This window comes from Camelus ferus, chromosome 26 (assembly GCF_009834535.1).
Source record: "Camelus ferus isolate YT-003-E chromosome 26, BCGSAC_Cfer_1.0, whole genome shotgun sequence".
Taxonomy (NCBI): Eukaryota; Metazoa; Chordata; class Mammalia; order Artiodactyla; family Camelidae; genus Camelus; species Camelus ferus.
Window position 1 is genome coordinate 29,389,155 of NC_045721.1, and position 20,060 is coordinate 29,409,214.

General features: G+C 50.0%; 1 long non-coding RNA gene and 1 pseudogene across 1 annotated transcript; one reads left to right on the forward strand and one right to left on the reverse strand.

Moving 5' to 3' along the window:
• Positions 1 to 551: 551 nt before the first annotated feature.
• On the forward strand, positions 552 to 4,293 carry LOC116660039 (annotated as a pseudogene).
• Positions 4,294 to 5,228: 935 nt separating this feature from the next.
• Positions 5,229 to 7,054, reverse strand: LOC116660001. The gene is made up of 3 exons (XR_004315357.1): positions 6,969 to 7,054; positions 6,722 to 6,778; positions 5,229 to 5,858 (listed from the first exon to the last, which is right to left on the reverse strand). It is a non-coding gene; the product is annotated as an uncharacterized LOC116660001 (long non-coding RNA).
• Between the last annotated feature and the right edge of the window lie 13,006 nt (positions 7,055 to 20,060).

The window sequence follows — 20,060 nt, forward strand, 5'->3', positions numbered from 1 at the left end:
AGGGCCCAGAGCCCAGGGCCCAGGTGCTCTGGCTGCAGAGCTGACCCAGAAGACACGGGCCCGGAGGAGAAACAGCAGGCCAGGCAAGGGGCCAAGAGCAGGCTTCTGGGTGGTGGAGGCCCACCACGCCAAGGACAGGCCCGCTCACCCAGGGCAGGGCCGGGCTGGGGCAGCAGGACGGTGAGCTCAGGGGACCAGTGGACGCTGGCCAGGAGCAGGCAGCACTGGTCAGGACTCAGACACAGGGCTCAGTCAGGCCAGGCACTTGCAGGAGGTTAGGGACCTGGGGGGCTGTCACCCAGGTGATCACCCAGCTCTGACCCACAGCTGCAGAGGCACGAGGCCCCAGGTGGTGAGGGCCCTGCCGGCCAGCTGGTTTGCAGACATTCTGGAAGCACGTGGGTGCTGGGCTCAGGGGTGCCCAGACCTGGGCACGTGACACCCTGCGCGGACCCTCCCAGGGGTGAAGCCCCGGTGGTCACACGGCCTACTTTCTTGCAGCCTCCACCAAGGCCCCATCAGTCTATCCTCCGACTGCTGGATGCTGGGACATGCCTGACTCCACGGTGGCCTTCGGCTGCCTGGTCTGGGGCTACATCCCTGAGCCGGTGACGGTGACCTGGAACTCGGGCGCCCTGTCCAGCGGCATCCACACCTTCCCGTCCATTCTCATGTCCTTGGGTCTCTACTCCTTCAGCAGCTTGGCGACCATGCCCGCCAGCAGCTCGGCCGGCAAGACCTTCATCTGCAACGTAGCCCACCCGGCCAGCAGCACCAAGGCGGACAAGCGTGTGGGCAAGAGGACAGGCCTCAGGGAGGGCGTCCACTCCCAGACAGGACCGAAGTCAGCCCTCCTCCCGGCTCGAACCACATGCCAGGATGGCGACCTCGGCCCAGGATATCAGAGAGGATGCGGTCTCCTCACCTGAAGGCCTCCCAGGCTATGTGAGGGGTCCTCTGGGTGTTTCCACCAGGTTCAAGGTGGTCACAGGCTGGACAACTCTAACCCACAGAACTGGTGCCGATCTGCACCTTCCACAACCTGTCCCTGACCTAAACTCCACCCAGGGCCATCTCCCGCCCACAGGAACCCCCCATCTGCTCTCTCTGCAGCGCTCCACAGCGAAGACCCCAGCTCCCAGTGTCCCAAATGCCCAGGTAAGGGAGCCAGGCTACACCCTCCATCGCAAGGAAGTGACCAGAGACCAGGCCCCGCCTGATGAGGGAAACGTGTGCCCTACAGGAGGCCCGTCCAAGTGCTGACCCACATCTTGTTTCCCCCTCCAGCCCCTGAGCTCCTTGGAGGGCCCATGGTCTTCATCTTCCCCCCGAAACCCAAGGACGTCCTCTCCAGCATCCGAACACCTGAGGTCACATGCCTTGTGGTGGACGTGGGCAAGGAAGACCCTGAGATCGAGTTCAGCTGGTCCGTGGATGACACAGAGGTACACACGGCGGAGACAAAGCCAAAGGAGGAACAGTTCAACAGCACGTACCGCGTGGTCAGCGTCCTGCCCATCCAGCACCAGGACTGGCTGACGGGGAAGGCGTTCAAGTGCAAGGTCAACAACAAAGCTCCCCCGGCCCCCATCGAGAGGACCATCTCCAAGGCCAAAGGTGGGATGGACAACGGGCACGGGAGGGTCCTTTGGGGCTGCTCAGAGTGACCGTTATGCTCGCAGACACACCTGTCCCCACAGGGCAGGCCCGGGAGCCGCAGGTGTACACCCTGGCCCCACACCAGGAAGTCCTGGCCAAGGACACTGTGAGCGTAACCTGCCTGATCAAAGGCTTCTACCCACCTGACATCAACGCTGAGTGGCAGAGGAACGGGCGGCCGGAGGCAGAGGGCGCCTATGCCACCACGCTGCCCCAGCCGGACAACGCCGGGACCTACATCGTCTACAGCAAGCTCTCGGTGGGAAAGAACACGTGGCAGCGGGGAGAAGTCTTCACCTGTGTGGCGATGCACTAGGCTCTACACAGATCACTCCACCCAGAAATCCATCTCCCAGTCTCCGGGTAAATGAGCCTCACCCCGGCACCCAAGCGAACCCCCCCTCCCCGAGGCTCTCAGGGTCCCGCGTGGACGCCTGAGCCCCACCCCTGTGTACATACCTCCGGGGCCAGCATGAAATAAAACACCCAGTACCTCCCTGGGGCCCTGCAACACTGTCATGGTTCTTTCTGTGCAGAGCTCCGGCGCCCGCCGGGCCTGCGGGAGGCGGGGGCAGGCCAGGCTCTGAGGACAAACTTGGTGCCAATGAAGGCAGGCAGCAGCCCGAGGCCAGAGAGGGGGCTCTGCCCGAGGCAGCCGCTCCCCAGGGTCCAGGGTCCGGCCAGCACCTACTCAGGCTGGAGCGTGTAGAGGGGACTGGTAGAGCCTCCCAGGGACCCTCACGGACATGAGTGCATGGTTCTTCCCACCTCTGTCCAAGCCCAGCTGTGGGACAGTGGCAGGTCCTTGTCCCCACATTTCCCATCCCCGGGGCCTCGAGGGTCCACGTGCTGACACCCTGTCAACATGGGAGCCACGCCTGGCCGGCGATGGGGGCACAGGCCTCCTGCTCCCAGGACACACGGAGATCAGGCCTCACCTTCCCACAGGCGAGGTGCTCGGGGCCAGATCTGTAACCTCGAGGGGACACTCACCCAGGCCCACAGGAAACAAGCCCTCTCATGGAGCACACCAGCCTGCACACCCCTCGTCCACCTGCAGACTCACGCACACGCACATGCCTGTGCAACTGCACACAAGGGCACAACCACACAAGTGCACACAAGCCAGCCTTGCTCACTGGGTCCTCAATGGGGTATCGACCCGGGGCCAGACCAGAGCCTGGAGCTGGGTCTCATGAACCCTCTGTGGACACCAGCTTGGTCCCCACTCCTCAAAGCCCCAGCAGCACTGACCACACTCTGACCACACTGGCCAGCTCAGACCCCCACCCCTCCTCTCCCCAGGACACCTGCACCCCCTCCTCAACAGACAGAGACCCAACACACCACTGGTCCCTAGCACGCCCACCCCACCCCCTCAGGCACACAGGGACACCCCAAGGTTGCCTCCGCCCTTCCCTGCAGTAGGACCCACCACAGACCTGCTCTGCAGACCCCTGCCGTCTAGGCCTGGCCTCCGGTGAGAGGGAAGGCAGGGGTCAGGGCACCCTCTCCCCAGAGGACCCCATGAAAGGCACCGCAGAGGAGACGATGAGGGACACGCACTGGCCAGGCCGAGATCTGGGCCCAAGGAATCTGGCCAAGACTGAGGCCCAAGCTGGAGGAATGGGGGACACGAGGTCGGTGCCCAGGGATTGACCTCAGGGAACCATTGATCCAGCCCCCTAAGGGGATCCTAGTGCCCCACCCGCCCTGTCACAGACAGACCCACCCCCAGGTGCCACTGACCCTGCCCTGGCACGTGATGGGCAGCCACAGAGCTGACCACCCCCTCCCCATCCAGAGCCACTCCTGGAGGAAGAGAGCTGTGCCGAGGCCCAGAGCGGGGAGCTGGATGGGCTGTGGACCACCATCTCCATCTTCATCACCCTCTTCCTGCTCAGCGTGTGCTACAGCGCCACAGTGACCCTCTTTAAGGTGGGCGGGCCAGGCCAGCTGTCCCTGCTGTCGCCACACAGTGCCCGCACAGTCCCCCTTCCCTGTCCACTCCCTGTCCCTCCATGTCCCTCCCTGTCCCCTTCCTGTCCCCTCACAGTCCCGTCACTGTCTCCTCACTCTCCCCTCTTGTCCTTTCTGTCCACTGTCCTCTGTCTCTCCATTTCATTCTGTTCTCTCACTGTCTCTCTCTGTCCCTGTCGGGACCTCCCTGTCCCTGGCTGTGCCCATGGAGTCCTCGCGCCACCCCACCCGAGTACACTCGCGGCCGGCAGTCCCCGGGCTGGGAGGCCAGGTCCTTGCGGGCAGCTGGCACGAGGGCCCCGGCTGTGCCCACAACCGCCGTCCCTGCAGGTGAAGTGGATCTTCTCCTCGGTGGTGGAGCTGAAGCGGACGATCGTCCCAGACCACAGAAACGTGATCGGGCAGGGGGCCTAGCGTGCCCTCTGGGGGTGTCCACGGCCACCCCAGGCCCCAGAGGTACCCCGTTCATCACTCCGAGCTGCTCAGCCACTACTCCGCCCGCTGCCCTGCCAGCTCTGATCTCTCGGCCGTGCTCACCCGCATCTCCATCCTCCGACCTCACGGCCACCACCGACCACACCCTGCACCCTGCCCACCTTCAGGGGACCAAGTGGACAGCAGGTGCTACCACCAACCTGAGCCGAGGGGTCTGCCTGTCCTCACCAGGAGTGCCCGGGGCACCCTGGGGTTCCTTTGGATGAGCAGGAGGCTGGCATCCCAGGGCAGTGGGCAGGGATTGCTCTGTGGACACCATCAGGTTGGTCATCAAGCAGGGTCCCCAAGGGGAGGCGCCTGTGTCAGATCCTTGGTGGGAACATATGCAGCCCTGGCCAACGTCTCACAGCAGGGAGGCTTTTGGATGTGCCACCAACGGTCAGCCAAGTACTCAGCTCTGAGAAGGGCCAGGGCCCATGGCCCCTACAGGAGCCAGGCCTGCCAGGAAGGGGGTGAGGTCTCCCCACTCCAGCTTCCCAGAGACGGGCCTGGTGACCGGGTCCCCCACGGGCAGGACACAGCCTCGCTGGACACAGAAATAAGGACACTGGCAAAACAGGGCAGTGGCCGCAGCCAGCCTGTCCTGTGGCCAGTGGCCTGAGACACCTTCAGCAGGAGCTCCCCTGCACTGGGCGGTGGGGTGAGAGGCGAGCCCCGGGAGGAGGGAGCCCGACAGCCTGGAGTCCCGGCCCAAGACCCCTGGGCCTCTCCTGTCTTGTCCCTGGATGGGGAGGGGCATGCCCCAGTGCCAGGTGGTGGCAGGAGAGGGGGGGTGTGCTACAGCCAGAGGTCACGCCAGGCCTGGCTTGGGAAGCTGTGCATCCTTTCTAAATGTCTGGAGCCCATGAACTTTCTGCGCTGTTTATCTTTGGTTTGGGTTTTTTGTTGGGAGACTCTGGCTTGTCATGTTTTGGGTTGTGGAGACAATAAAGCATCCTTTACCATTCCATAGCTCTCTGGGAATCGCTCTATGTTGCGGCCCCTCCCCTGGTGACTCCACAGCCTGGCCGCCCTCCACACCCTCCCAGCCCCAGGCCCCAGCTCTCCCCCTACCACACCCATCCCTGGGGTTCCCTGGGGGCGCAGAGTCAGCAGCAAGTCCCAGGTGTCGGACGCCTGGTCAGCACGGCTGCTGTAACACGCAGCACAGTCGGGTTGGAACCACAGAAATTATTGCCTCCCGTCCTGGAGCAGCACGTCCCAGGTCGAGGAGCGTGAAGGCCACTGTGCCCACCGGCTGCCAAGGGTGCAGGGACGGAGTCAGGACTCGGTCCTCCCGGGAGGCCAGACCCTGAGCTCCAGTCCCTCCTGGTGGTTCCATCTCAAAGGAACAGTCTCAGGTCCCGGGTTGTAGGAGACACAGCACTCCCCAGAGGGCAGACACAGGAGCCACAGCTGTCTGCCCTTCGCAGGAAACGCTCCAGGAAATGGAGGCCAGCGCCTGGTCGGGGCTGGCTCTGCTGGGCGATCCTCGCCAGCGCTTCAGGAGATCTCAGTCACCCACGGGACACGGCCCTGGGCGGCTGGACATTGTCCAAGTGTCTGTATGAGCCTTTCAGTGTGTCAGGGCAGAGGGGGTGAAACCAATGTGCCGAGTCTGTGGCTCCACGGCCCCAGGGGAGGCCGAAAGGACAGGCTCCTGGAGGGGAGCTGGGACCAGCACTGAGTGTCTATCAGTAAAGCCACAGCACCCTAGGGCTGTTGGAAAGGGCCATTCCAGCTTCCTGTGGGGGACAGGCAGACAGACAGACAGACAGAGAGACAGAGGAAGACAGAGAATTTTATGCAGGAAAGGGACAGCTCGCTGCAGTGGGCTCTACACCAAAGATGGTGAGGCCATGGGGCAGGCAGCTGTGTCCAGGGGCATCGCTGGCCCTCAGGGACCCTGCCAGGCGTGAGGACACTGGGCACCTTCTGCCTCCAGGGCTCTATCGGGGCTCCAGAAACCATCCTGGGGGTCTCCCCCACTCACAATCTCCCTCACACGGAACACCTAACCAACAAGCTGAACCTGCTAATGGTCCCTGCAGCCTGCCCGGCCCCAGGCCCTGCCCCTCACCTCCATCCCCTGGACCACAGATCTGCCTCCAGCCAGACATTCCCATGGGGACCCCAGGACGGTCGATACCGGGCTGGCCCCACGGGTCCTTGAGGAGCACCAGTCCCAGAACAGCTGCCCCCACCAGGCCTGAGGGCCCCGTCCTGACCCTGGGGCAACACCAGGCCACAGCACGTCCCCCATGCACAACCCCTCCTGGGCCCCTGGAAGCGAAGTGGCCGACGCCTTCCCTTGAGCCCCTGTGTCAGCACCGGTGTGAGCCTGAGGTCAGCCTCCTGCTGCTCCTGACCCCTCGGGGCCCTGCCCCGGGCAAGACCTCCGACACACTCCTGTCCGTGTCTCACCTCTCCTGCCCGCACCCCCATCCACATCTTACACACACACACACACACACACACACACACACACACACACACACACCCTGGGCTGCCACCCCACTGCGCTCCTGGGCCACCACCAGATCCCCCACCAGGTCCCCCCTCCTCCCGCCCTCCAAGGGGAACATCTGTCAGTCTGAGCTTTGAATACCTGGATTGCTGTCCGTGTGTGGTGTCCATGGATGTGGAGAAAAGAACCCCTTGTGCACTGTTGGTGAGAACATAAAATGGCATTACCGTTGTGCAAAACAGTTTGGAAGCCCCTCAAAGAAATTTCAGAAACAACTACCACACTTGCAGCAATCTCACTGCTTAGAATAAACCCGAGCGAACATACAACAGGTCTTAAAGAGGCACTTGAACACCCACTTCACAGCAGCTCCGTTGACAATACCTACCACGAGGCAGGAACTCGAGCGTCCTTCCGTGGATGGACAGATGAGCACGATGTGGGCTGAGCGTACAATGGAACAGTACTGCCCCTGAAGAAAGAAGAACATTGTGACGTGTGTGACAGCACGGGGGCACCTGGGGGACATCGGAACTCGTACCGTGAGCCAGGGGCAAGACGGTGAATCGTGTGCGATTCCACTTGTGTGAGCGATTAGGAGTGGCTGCATTCCCAGAAAGAGAAAACACAGAAGTGGCTGCAGCCAGGGGAGAACGGGGGGTTGTTGTTTACGGGCATAGGGTTTCACACGTAAAGACGGGGAGAGTTATGGAGACACAGGTGGTCGTGATTGCACTGTATGAATGTATTTACTGTCCCCAAAACCCGGAGAGAGGTTTAACATGGTACACTTCCTTAGGGGCAAATCCTATTCTTTTACCACAATAAAAAAAACCTTTTAAGCAGGAGAAATCTAACCCATTCAATAAAATCTGAACACCTTCAAGAAGACCTGGAGCCTGTGTCTCTCCCTGTGGAAGAAACCGGTGGCAGCAGGATGGAGCTGCACACCTGCCTGGCCCAGGGCTGAACCCCCTGCGGAGGCCAGCGGGCGCCAGAGGAGCAGCTTCTCCACACTGACGGCGTGAGGGTGCAGGTCAGTGACAACGTGCACGGCTGTAGCACAGCCCCCCAGCCAAAGGACTGCTCCTTCAGTTTGCTCTCCAACAGGTGTAAACTTCTCTTCTGAACAACCCTAACCTAGAGACACACAAAGGGAAGGGAACGCTAAGAAAGCTGCTTACGGCTTAGCTAATCTGACGTAGAACAAGAACAGCTCAACCCACTGCTTGTCGGCCACCGTGGACCACGTTAAGCTTCCCAATTAAAAGACAGCAATACAGTTTGTGTCTCCACCTAGTGCAGGGAAATTGTCTCAGATACAATATAAAACTGCCAACCCTCCTCCAGGAAAGGCTTGAACTCCCATTGTCCATCTTACGTATCTTCGGCTGATGTTCATTTCTCGTGTTCATGAATAACCTCCGTCTTGGGTGTCCATGTTGTCTAAGTTTTTTTTATTAGAGCAGTTAGTCCATTTATATTTAAAGTAATTACACAAATGAAAGGATTTACTTCTGTCATTTTTCTAATTGTTTTCTAAATATTGTACCTTTTTTGATTCTCAAATTCTCTATTACTCCCTTTTTGTGTTTAATTTTATTTTGCAATGTGCCATTTTTGTTCTTTTAAAATTTCCATTTCTGTATTTTTTTTTTTTTTGGTATTTTATTAGTGGTTGTGTTAGTGATAACAATTGACCTCTTCAGTTTATTATGACTATATATGTGTGTGTGAATGCATGTGTGTGTATACATGTCTGTGTGTGCACATGTGTGCATATATGTTTATTTATAACAGCTAAAAATAAGGTGAATTTAAAGATACAAGTATAGATATATATACATATACATAATAAATAAACAGTACATTAATTTCCTCTGTAGTTCTGTATAGTAAGAGAGACATAAACCTGTGCACGTGGGGACATGTCATTGTGGTAAACGTAGAGGAAGCATGAAAAGCACATTTAAGCCCAGACACAACTACACCAAGCTTTAGGAATTATAATGTGCTGCCATGCATTGTAGGTTAGTTAACCCATTCAACTATTTCATGAGGTAGGTATACTTTTGGTGTGGTTTTTGATAGTTGAGATAATTGATGCAAAATGCTTGAAGTTGCATAGGTAGTAAGTGATGACAGTGAATTTGAAATCCAGGTCTCTAAATACAGACTCTAAATCCTGTGATTTTTCCAGTATTTTATAAAATTTACCAACCAGTCAATTCTTAATTGTCCATATGCAAATTATTAATGTCAGTCTCATAGTCACCAGCTCATACATCAAAACTTTCTGGTATATTTTAATTTGTTTGTATGTCTTCACTTTAAATCAATGTATGTAACACTTCTGTGTTTGAAAAATTAGCAAAAATTACCAATTTTACATGATAGTATTTTGTGATGTTTCTTGTTCTGCTCACTTTATAAATCTAAATTGACTGTCATTGCTGTGTCTTGCATCTCAGGGATCACGTTTTCCTTCAGATCCACACTATGCAGAATTGATTCAAAGTCCTTGAAGCATAGCTGGATGTGAAATAAATGAAAGTCTGCCTAATACTCGGATTTAAGTCTACAAATTTAGATGGAAAAAATAAGCTGCCAGTTATCACAAGTATGTTCTAAATTATTTTGCTTGGAAAACAGTTCTCCTATTCCACAGAGTTTTCACAACTTCTATTTAAATGAGTTGAATGTAAGCCAGTCCTTTTCAGGTACATCTGAACATGAAAATGACCAAATTAAATCATTTTCTCTAAAGACTGACAAGAACTTGATTAAAAAAAAAAAAGAATGATTAGCAAATCATAAACTCCATGCAAACACAATCTGCCTGTGAGAAGAGGTCTAAAGGGGCAAATGTGGAAAGTTAGGAGAAAAAAATATTATTTTGGAAGCCATTAAGATTTTATTCTAGGAGTATTTTTGCTGCAAGTCTAATACCATATTCATAATGAAATCCTCTGCTGTAATATTTTAATCATCAGCCATGTCTCTATTCTTTGATCTAACAAATTCCAGGATAATTTGTCCTATTATTCTAATGAGTTAGGCTTACAGTCCTTTCTGATTTTGCTTACATAATCCTATTAACCATTTCCAGATTAACTATTATTCATAAAATCATTTAATCTTTACCCTATTGACATGAAATCTATCTTAACATTGTTAGCTGTACAGTTCTCCAACCTCTCAGCTTTCGAGTTTCCCAAATATTATATTCATCAATGTTTTATTCACTTTCTCCTGTTTTAAGATACTTTTTTTGCTCTAGGTATTATATGACTTTAATATTTTAGATTTCTTTTTTTTTCCTTTTTTGGTTCAGCAGAGAAATAGACAAGATCTGTATACCTACAAAGAGGGAGTTTTAATGCCCTTAAGTAAAAGAGGTAAGTGCAGAGAGAATAGATTTCACAGATAGAAGAATGGGTAATGTTACAGAGCAAGACTAGGGAACTGGAACAACCCATGATTCCAGGGGCCCAGGGAAGGACATGAAACTGCCCACAGGCAATGTGGTTTGTGTGTGTGTGTGTGAGAGAGAGAAAGGGGGTGGCGGGAGAGAAGGAAAGATGAGATAGGGAGAAAAAATAGACAGGTGGGTAGATAGACTGATTAACTATAATATATTTCTATTTGTGCTTTTTAAGTGTAGTCAGTCTCAATGAACAACTTTTCACTGTTTGGTGAATTGAATGTGTAAAAAGATAATAATAAATGCACTAATAAGATAATTTAATCCTTCCTCCAAAAGAGAGGGCCTGCTAAGATGGTGGGGGTGGGGTTACTGCAGACAGGAAAGTCAGTATCATTTTGTGTTTATGCTTCCTATTGGAATAAAATAATTTTTCTCCAAAGATAGGCAAGCCAAATAATTCACTTTTTTATAGTATTCTCAAACTGCCACAATAAGTAATATTATAGAATGTCTTCTTGGTTCATAAAGAGCACGATTAATGTGGGCAAATCCACAGAGGATAATGTTTAAGTGTGCTGTGTCATCTGCTTGGCCTTTCCTTCTCAGTTAAGAGTGTCATAACATGCAATCCAGGCAAGTCATAAGAACGTCTTAATGAAATATGCATAGTTTTTAATTAGAAAGAATGGCATATGTATTTTTATGACATTCTTGAACTTTTAAATAATAGAAGAAAGTGGACTGAATCCACAACTTAAATTTTGTGCAGCACAATAGACAACAATACACAATGTATAAAAGACTCTACCATGGTGCTTTATTTACTTAATTAATAGCATGTAAAACTTAGATCGAATTAATTTCCACCAGCATCTTATTTAGATATGTGGTCCAATCTTAATGTAACATTAAATGATCTTAAACAATTTTCTGATGCTTTATAAAATTATTTCCAGCTAAAGAAATTCATACCTGGGTTCATATGATAGAAAGTTGGAAAAGTGAACTTTTGTGTGTGGTTGTATAAAGAACATATTGATTGAATAATAATCAGTAATTAAGCATCTACCTCTAGATAGAAAAATTTCAAAATTCTTAAAATGAGAAACAAGGAAAGTGCTTCTGCAAGTTTCTGCAATGTTTCCACTTAAAATATCATTTTAAAAATGCGTAAACATCCAAGTAACTTTATGTGCTATTGATTGTGTATCAAATATCAAATTACCTCTTTGGACAGGGATTTTATCTTTAAAATGTATATTCTTTCCAGGAAAACTATATTATTTGAAACTTCATGGTACTTAAAACACTTTCATGAGTTAATAAATAATTATGATTTTAAAAGTCAAAGAATAAATTACTAATATGCTTGAGTAATAATGATTAAATGACATTCCCTGGGTCAAAAAGATTTAATGTAAAAGAAAAAGACTTGCCTTTTGAGTTAATACAATTTTTTAAGAATTAAACATTTTCATTCAATTACTGTGGGTAATTAAATTGCTCTCATTATTACAAAACATACACACAGATATTGCTTCAAAATATTTGTATTTGTGTGTTTGTGTGTGTGTTTAGCTAAAAAAGCATAAAGAAAGGAAATCTTAAGTTGAAGAAGAAAAGATACTTTTAAATGAAAAATAAATGAGATATCTATAGTTGCTTTTTTATTTTGAATCTTTTGAAAGGTTCAGGTCATTTTACAATCTTGAAAATAGGATACAATCAATAAAGCTTAAAAATCGCAAATGTATAAAGTTATAGAAATGTTTCTGGTATCAACTTTCCATCTTTCATTAGAAGAAGATATTGACAATAATGGATTATATGAAACAAGGTCTCTTAATATTGAGTTCTTTTGTATATAGTGCCAGGAGTGCTGAAAAGTGGGAGTAGATGGATTTTTGCTCTTGTTTTTTCCTTGCTATGACACCTGAGTCTCAGGAAAGATAGACTTTGAGTCCATTTGACTCTAGTGCATACGTTGACAGAAGGCAAGTTTGTTGTACTATTCAGTTAGGCAGATCAGCTGTTCACCAAGAACCTGGCACATAACAGACACAACGTAAGTTACAGTTAGACAATGGAGTGAATAGATCTATGGGCTCTTTGTGTTACATTCAAGGCAATTCTAAAAAAGCTTTGGTGGCTGACTTATCAGTTTGTTCTCACCCTAGTACCAGAAATCCTAGGAAAAGTGTGGCTTAGGATCTCTTACCCTTTAGATTGAAGTTTGTACTGGAGTTGTCCTGGGAATGCCCTGGTTATTTTATTAGAGCCTGGAGGTCTTTTCCAAGATAATCATACTAAAGGAATACAGTGTTCTGAAGAAACTTTAGGGGATATATCTCTTTAAAAAATATCTACATATACATTATGTCTGAGTATATACCTACACATATGCTTATATATGTTATATATATATAATATATATGCAAATATATAATTTGTTACAGGTATACCTTGTATACATTTAGATTTTGGAGTTGATTTGTATCTGCTTGAGACCATCTTTAATGTTATAAAGCTACAGAGATACAGGATTAGGAGCATTTGGAAGAGAACTGCCATTTAGGTGTCTTTGAGTCCTAAGAGGGGTTCTGAAAGATCTCTGGCTCACAGGAGATAATACTAGCTATATATTTAAAGAATAAGTGGCCAGGTTCCTTTCTTTTCTCCTTCCTTTTTTTCCCTTTTATTTCTGCTTCCTTTCTTCCTTAATTTTACATACAGTACAGGTACAGAAGGAAACAACATGTACAAAACAAGAGTAAACATTTTCTCATGTGTTTTTGGAGACTGTTGCTGTCTCCAGTTCTCTGTTCCCTTTCCAAGGAAGCCCAGTCATCAGTAGGTACACCTTTATGCTTTTCTTTCTTTCTTTCTTTCTTTCTTTCTTTCTTTCTTTCTTTCTTTCTTTCTTTCTTTCTTTCTTTCTTTCTTTCTTTCTTTCTTTCTTTCTTCCTTTCTTTCCTTTCTTTCCTTTCTTTCTTTCTTAATTTTTAACTTTCCTCATAGTTACCATGATAGTCTGCAAACTCCTGGCCCATAAACATATACATACATGGGCCAAGAATATTATGTATATATCTAATGAGCCGGATGAAGTTTTACTTCTTTTGCTTGTATTTTCACCATTAAACTCCTTATATCCTAAACACTAACCCTTCACCCCAACCATATTCTTTTAATATTTACTCTTAACAAAGCAACAAATATAATAAATATTTTATTAAAAGTGTGTTCTTTTGAGGGGCACAGGGAATGATCAATTTAATATAAAGTGAATGCTTTTAATTATGAGCATCAGAGTGTATTTTACATTGATTCATGATACCATGAAGATTAGTGAAAAAGGAAACATGTAATAAGCATATTGCTACAGGTATATGTAGATGGGGTTTAGAAGAGAATCACAGAAGAATTAAATTAATAATATAAAACAGGTCAAAAAAGGTAAATTGCCTTTGAAAATGCTCAAATTTTTAACATACCTTATTAAAAATCTAGTTAAGAATTTGACAGCTATCCAATTAATGTAAAAAATAAAAAGGAATGAGATAGGTACTTAAATATAAGATTCAAAGCAAAGAAAACAACTAAAATACACATTTTAACTGCTGGAGGGACAACATGATATCTTAATAACACAATTCAAATCTTTGCCCAAGATACTCATTTTTTGCAACTTTGTGATTAATTTATATATCTGAGTTGTATAGTAGAGATTTGAAGCAGAAGATTGAACTGGGGAAAAATACTTCTTGAAACAGCTATAGATTTTGAGTAAACACATAAATAATTCAATATGTTGGTTATATTAATCAATTAGTCTATATCCATAATTATATTTTGTTATGGATATGTATGAGTACAAATTTAATGCATTGATATTTCTTTATAATTTCATTTTTTATCTGTTCTTTCATGTTCATTGCTTCTGCATTATTTATCTGCTATATTGTTTGTTCATACAAGTTTATTTCTTATAAAGGTGTGCCTTTCATCGTCACGCACGTTTCCCTTTATTTTGGTAAATATCTCCTTTGTCTTGATATTACTTCTGCATTTTCAATATTATTTTTCTTTATATTTGACAGATACAATTTTGTCAACCACTTATTAGTACTTTATTATATTTTCTATCTTAAGATTTAATTTATATTTTAATTTAAATATAAAATTCATTGATATGAATGTATTTCAATATAGTTTTAATGATCATTTTGTTACTTCACAACCGATTGCATATTTTAGTTTTATCTTGAATTTTTAATGTCAAGAAAGTTGACACTGTCATTCCTGTTTTATAAACAGATGTTTGTTTTTATCCTCGATTCCTTGCTTCCCTCAAATCTTCAGCTAAGATCAGTTTATTTTTGTGAAGTATAACCTTTAGAATTATAGGGCATTTGGGCAGTAAATATTATCAAGTTTTACTTGTTCAAATATATCTATTTTTTATGGACTTTTAAAAAAGATTTTTGTTTGTTTTGTTAATGGAGGTACTGGGGATTGAACCCAGTTTTATATTCCCTTCCACTAAATTCAAAATTATACACTCTGTTTGTTTAATGGTTAACCTATAATTTATATTAAGCATTGTTAACATTTCAACATATAAATTTAATTCAATCTTTTGCTTTCCTTTTAGCTAACAAAGACCTTCGATCAATGTCAATGCATTTACCACTCCAATCTTTTTGCTGTTTTCATGTTTTAAAATTATGTTTTATTTAATCACAAGACATTTTATTACTATGAAGTGTGACTTGAATATAGTGTTTACTTGCTTTGTTCATGGATGTCTTTCTTTAATTTCCTTTTCTTTGTTCTATTTCAGACTCCTTAGCTAGAATAACATTCCTTCAGCCTAAAGTTAATTCCTTTACAATTCTGTTTAAACTTCCAAAAATTGAGAAGAAAATGGCCAACAAATTAATAGAAACATTAATGATATTTATGTAGTATTTTCACATAAAAATAAATAAATGTGACCCTTAAATATATGAAAAAAGCTTAAACCTATTTTGAAATCCTTTATTATATATAAATCCTTATAATAAAGGATTTCAAAATAATATACTGCAAAAACATTATTCAGCTACCAAATTATCAACAAATGAAATGTCTGACAACATATTCTGTTGGCCAGCCTCTAAATAATGATGCATTCTCAAGCATTGCTGATGGGAATGAAAAATGGTACAACACTATGGAGGGGATTTTGCAATACCTAATGAAAGTATACACACGGTCATCTTATAAATTCAGGAATCCTATTTCTAATAATCTGTCCAAAGATACAATGGCATAAACATAAAATGTTATATTTCATCTTTATTATACGAAAAAATTAAAAACAAGCATGTGGATGCAAGTAAAAATTCTGCTTTATAATTTTGAACTTGGAATTATGTATATATTTTACATAATTCAAAGTGAAATAAATAAAATAACCTAATATAACAATTATTAAAATTGAAAATAATGAAATGAAACCTATCTACGTATAAACTTGGTGGCATAATCCCACTACGAGGAATCATATTTGTGCAGTAAACCTACAATATTTTGGCTCTGTTGCTAGTAATGTATAGCCTGCAGTTAAAAAACAAACCTTTAGATAAATCTTAAGTTTCACATATTAAACTCATTATTTAAGTATTATGAATATGGCTATGTTGAAGTATTAGTATTCATGTGTGGGTACGTAGATATCAGTAAATTGAAATAAAATGAATTAGTTACTGTGTTCCTTTTAATGTCTTAGGAATTAAGTTTTCAAGTGGAAAAGAGGTACAATTATAAAATCTAAGTAGTCAAATAAATTTTACAATGTTGAATTTCAAGGTTCTCTAAAAAATGCATATCTCCAACTTTGTTCATTGAAGTGTCCTACAAGCAATGGCAACCCAGAAAGACAAGCACCCCAAACACCCAGATGATAGTCTCTAAATAGAATTCTGTACAATTCTTAACTGTTATCGCCACTAATATTTGAAATATTATAACCTCAAACAATGGCCTCCCATTCTCTCTCTCCCCTTCTCCTTCTGGAACTCTGACTAGATGGTTGAAACCTCACCTCTGTACCTCTTCATTTATCAGTAGGTTGAGTTAAATGCATCGCTTGAGTTCCCTGATCTTGATGATTTGAACTTATGTCTGTAAAGTGGCCAACTTGTAGATATAAAGTTTTCGAACAATTATTTGGTTTTTTTTTCACTGTGCACTGACTAGCACCAAGATAACTTTTTAAGAAATCCTGAAATAAGAGATTTATTTTTAACTCTTCCATCCCTCTTCTCTCTGTCCCAGGGCTAATGCCCCACAGCCACGCCCCCCGCCGACCCTGATCGGTACCGCTCGGCCCGACTCGCCACAACCCGAGCAGCAGGAGCACGAGCAAGAGGGTCAAAGCTTCCGGCGGGAGGATGAGGGGAGCGCGCGCACGCGCCGATGCGCCTGCGCAGACGCGGAACAGCCCGAACTTGAAGAAGACGGGCGGGAGCCAACTGCTCCCGGAACAGCTCCTGGAGGAGGAACGCGGCCTGGGGTCTAGGGCCGCCGCTTCCTGCCGCCGCCGCTGCCGTCGCCGAGCCGGTAAGGGGGAAGCTTCGGAGGGGGCGCGCAGGTCGGGAGCCGGCAGGTGAAGCCTGGGCTGCGCTCGCGGGTAGCGGTGCGTAGGTGAGGCCCGGGCCTCGCGACCCGTTAGGACCAACTGAGGGTGGGGTCGGGGGCCACCGGGTGGTTCGTGGTGTCCCACTTCTCCTTCCACGCCTCATCTAGTAGTACGGGCGCCTGTATCGTTGCCGCTTATACCCGAGGGGGGAGGTAGCGGATGCCGCCACCCCAGGATGTGGGAGGGCACCGAGGCAGCCAGGGAGCACGTCTGACTGGCCCTCAGGCCCATGGCCTGTTCCCAGGAGGCGGGTGCGGTGCTGTCAGGGTGCGGGGGCGGCGGCGGCGGCGGCCCAGCGGAGGAGAGGGGTCTACCCTTGGGAGCCTGTCAATTTCCTCCCATCTCTCCTGCGTCCTGTCCTAGGCAACTTTTGCTGTCCAGATTTGCAGGGGCCTAAGGTTGCAGGTCATTTCTGCCCCTGGGAGATGAGGAGGTGCTGTCAGGGTGCGGGGGCCTGGTGGCAGCGACAGCGTGGAAATGGGAGCAAATTCCCGCTCTAGCTATAGGCAGCCCCCAATCCTGCCATTGCTGCTGCTGCTGCTGTGCTGCTGCTGCTGCTGCTGCTGAGCCCCCCCCCGCCACCGACCACACCCTGCCTACCTCCCAGGAGCAGGCTGACAGGGAGAGATTCTTTCCAGGAAGCCAGGGCAGCAGAGGCTGCCCCCCAACCCCGGCCAGGCAGCGGGGGAGTTGGGAGGAAGTGACTGGCTCTCCCAGGGCAGCTCACCTCCGCCTCTGCCTCTGGGCTGCCTGCTGTCCATTCTGGGGGGGCTGCCCCCTCCCTGCCGGCAGCACCATCAACCACCCAAGGCCCACTGGCGAGTGGTGTGCACCTGGTACCACCCTGCCCCATCAGCTGAGACGAGGCACTGGGTGGTGGGGGAGAAGTGGGGGAGTAGGGTGGGGGCAGGGCGCCCGGGCGAGAATTGGAACTGCGTCCAACCCCCGCCCGGGCCCAGGAGTGGGACACAGGGCTGTGTGCCAGCACTCTGCCCGGGATCCCTGGCTGGCTGGCTGTCGCCATGGTGATGGGAGCCAGACCATCCTGCCCCCGCTGGTTGAGGGGTGAGGGGGTCAGCTGGGGGTAAGGTTGCACTCCGGGTGAGGGAGGATCCCGCGGTGAGTGGGCACAGGCTGAGGGGTGAGGAATCGCTGGGAGTGGAATTGACCCGGCTGAGGGGTGAGGGGGACCATCTTGGGATGTTGGGGGTCCTGCAGTGAGGCATGAGGGGTGAGCTTGTGGCGTGGGGGCCATAGGTTACTAGCGTGGTGGAGTGCGGGGCGGGTACCTCGGTGTGAGAGGAAGTCCCATTTGGGGGTCCTGTGGGAGACTTGGGGGCTTGGCTGTAGGTGGGGGGGCATTCACAGGGTTTGGGAGGGAAGGCGAGCAGGGGGAGTGGGGCTAGGGGGTGTGGCCTGGCCCTGAGCTGTTCGAGGTTTTGGTTGTGTCAGGACCGGTAGGGATGGGTTGGAGAACCGGTGGGGCGGGTAAAGGGATGGGCCCTCCGCCCCACTGCCAGGCCCTTGCCCCCAGCCCCCAGCCCCCAGCCCCCAGCCCGGCACCAGTCCCCACCTCCCGAAAACAGGAGTTGCAGCCCGAGCGTCCGCGCTGCGGGCGGGGAGGGGGGCGCGCATGCGCGTGGACGCACAGACGCGCCGACCGGACCCGCCCGGAGCGTGTGAAAGCTGGGCGGGGCCTAGTGCTCGCGGACCAGCTCCTGGAGGAGGAACGCGGCCTGGGGTCTGGGACGCCGCTGCTGCCGCCGCCGCTTGCTGCGCCGCCGAGCGGGTGAGGGGGCGCTTGGTGGGGGCGCGCAGGTCGGGAGCCGGCGGGTGAAGCCTGGGCTGCGCTCGCGGGTAGCGGTGCGTAGGTGAGGCCCGGGCCTCGCGACGTTAGGACCATGAGGTGGGTCGGGGGCCACCGCGTGGATCGTGGTGCCCACTTCTCCTTCCGCTCATAGTAATAGGGGCGCCTTTCGTTGCCGCTTATATCGGGGGGGCGGTAGCGGTAGCGGATACCTACGCCCCAGGAGGTGGGAGGGCACCGGACGGCTAGGGAGCAAGTCCGACTGGCCCTCAGGCCATGGCCTGTTCCAGGAGGCGGGTGCGGTGCTGTCAGGGGCGGGGGGGGCGGCGGCGGCGGCGGCGGCAGCGGGGAGAGGGGTCTACCCTTGGGAGCCTGTCAATTTGCTCCCATCTCTCCTGCGTCCTGTCCGGGGGCAGCTTTTGCTGTCCAGATTTGCAGGGCCTACGTTGCAGGTCATTTCTGCCCCTGGGAGATGAGGAGGTGCTGTCAGGGTGGGGGGCGGTGGCAGCCACAGCGGGAAATGGGAGCAAATTCCCGCTCTAGCATAGGCAGCCCCAATCCTGCCACTGTGCTGCTGCTGCTGCTGCTGCTGCTGCTGAGCCCCCCCCCCCCGCACCGACCACACCTGCCTACCTCCCAGGAGCAGGCTGACAGGGAGAGATTCTTTCCAGGAAGCCAGGGCAGCAGAGGCTGCCCCCCCCCCCCGGGCCAGGCAGAGGGGGAGTTGGGAGGAAGTTGATGGCTCTCCCAGGGCAGCTCCCTCCCGCCTCTGCCTCTGGCTGCCTGCTGTCCATTCTGGGCGGGCTGCCCCTCCCTGCCGGCAGCACCATCAAACCACCCAAGGCCCACTGGCGAGTGTTGTGCACCCTGGTACCACCTGCCCCATCAGCTGAGACGAGGCACTGGGTGGTGGGGTAGAAGTGGGGGGGAGTAGGGGTGGGGGCCAGGCGCCCGGGCGAGAATTGGAACTGCGTCCAACCCCGCCCGGGCCCAGGAGCTGGGACACAGGGCTGTGTGCCAGCACTCTGCCCGGGATCCCTGGCTGGTGGCTGTCGCCATGGTGATGGAGCTCAGACCATCCTGCCCCCGCTGGTGAGGGGTGAGGGGGTCAGATGGGGGTAAGGTTGCACTCCGGGTGAGGGAGGATCCCGCGGTGAGTGGGCACAGGCTGAGGGGTGAGGAATCGCTGGGAGTGGAATTGACCCGGCTGAGGGGTGAGGGGGACCATCTGTGGGATGTTGGGGGTCCTGCAGTGAGGCATGAGGGGTGAGCTTGTGGCGTGGGGGCCATAGGTTACTAGCGTGGTGGAGTGTCGGGGCGGGTACCTCGGTGTGAGAGGAAGTCCATTTGGGGGTCCTGTGGGAGACTTGGGGGCTTGGCTGTAGGTGGGGGGGCATTCACAGGGTTTGGGAGGGAAGGCGAGCAGGGGGAGTGGGGCTAGGGGGTGTGCCTGGCCTGAGCTGTTCGAGGGTTTTGGTTGTGTCAGGACCGGTAGGTGATGGGATGGGGGTGTTAAGGATGGAGACCCGGTGGGGCGGGTATAGGGATGGGCCCTCCGCCC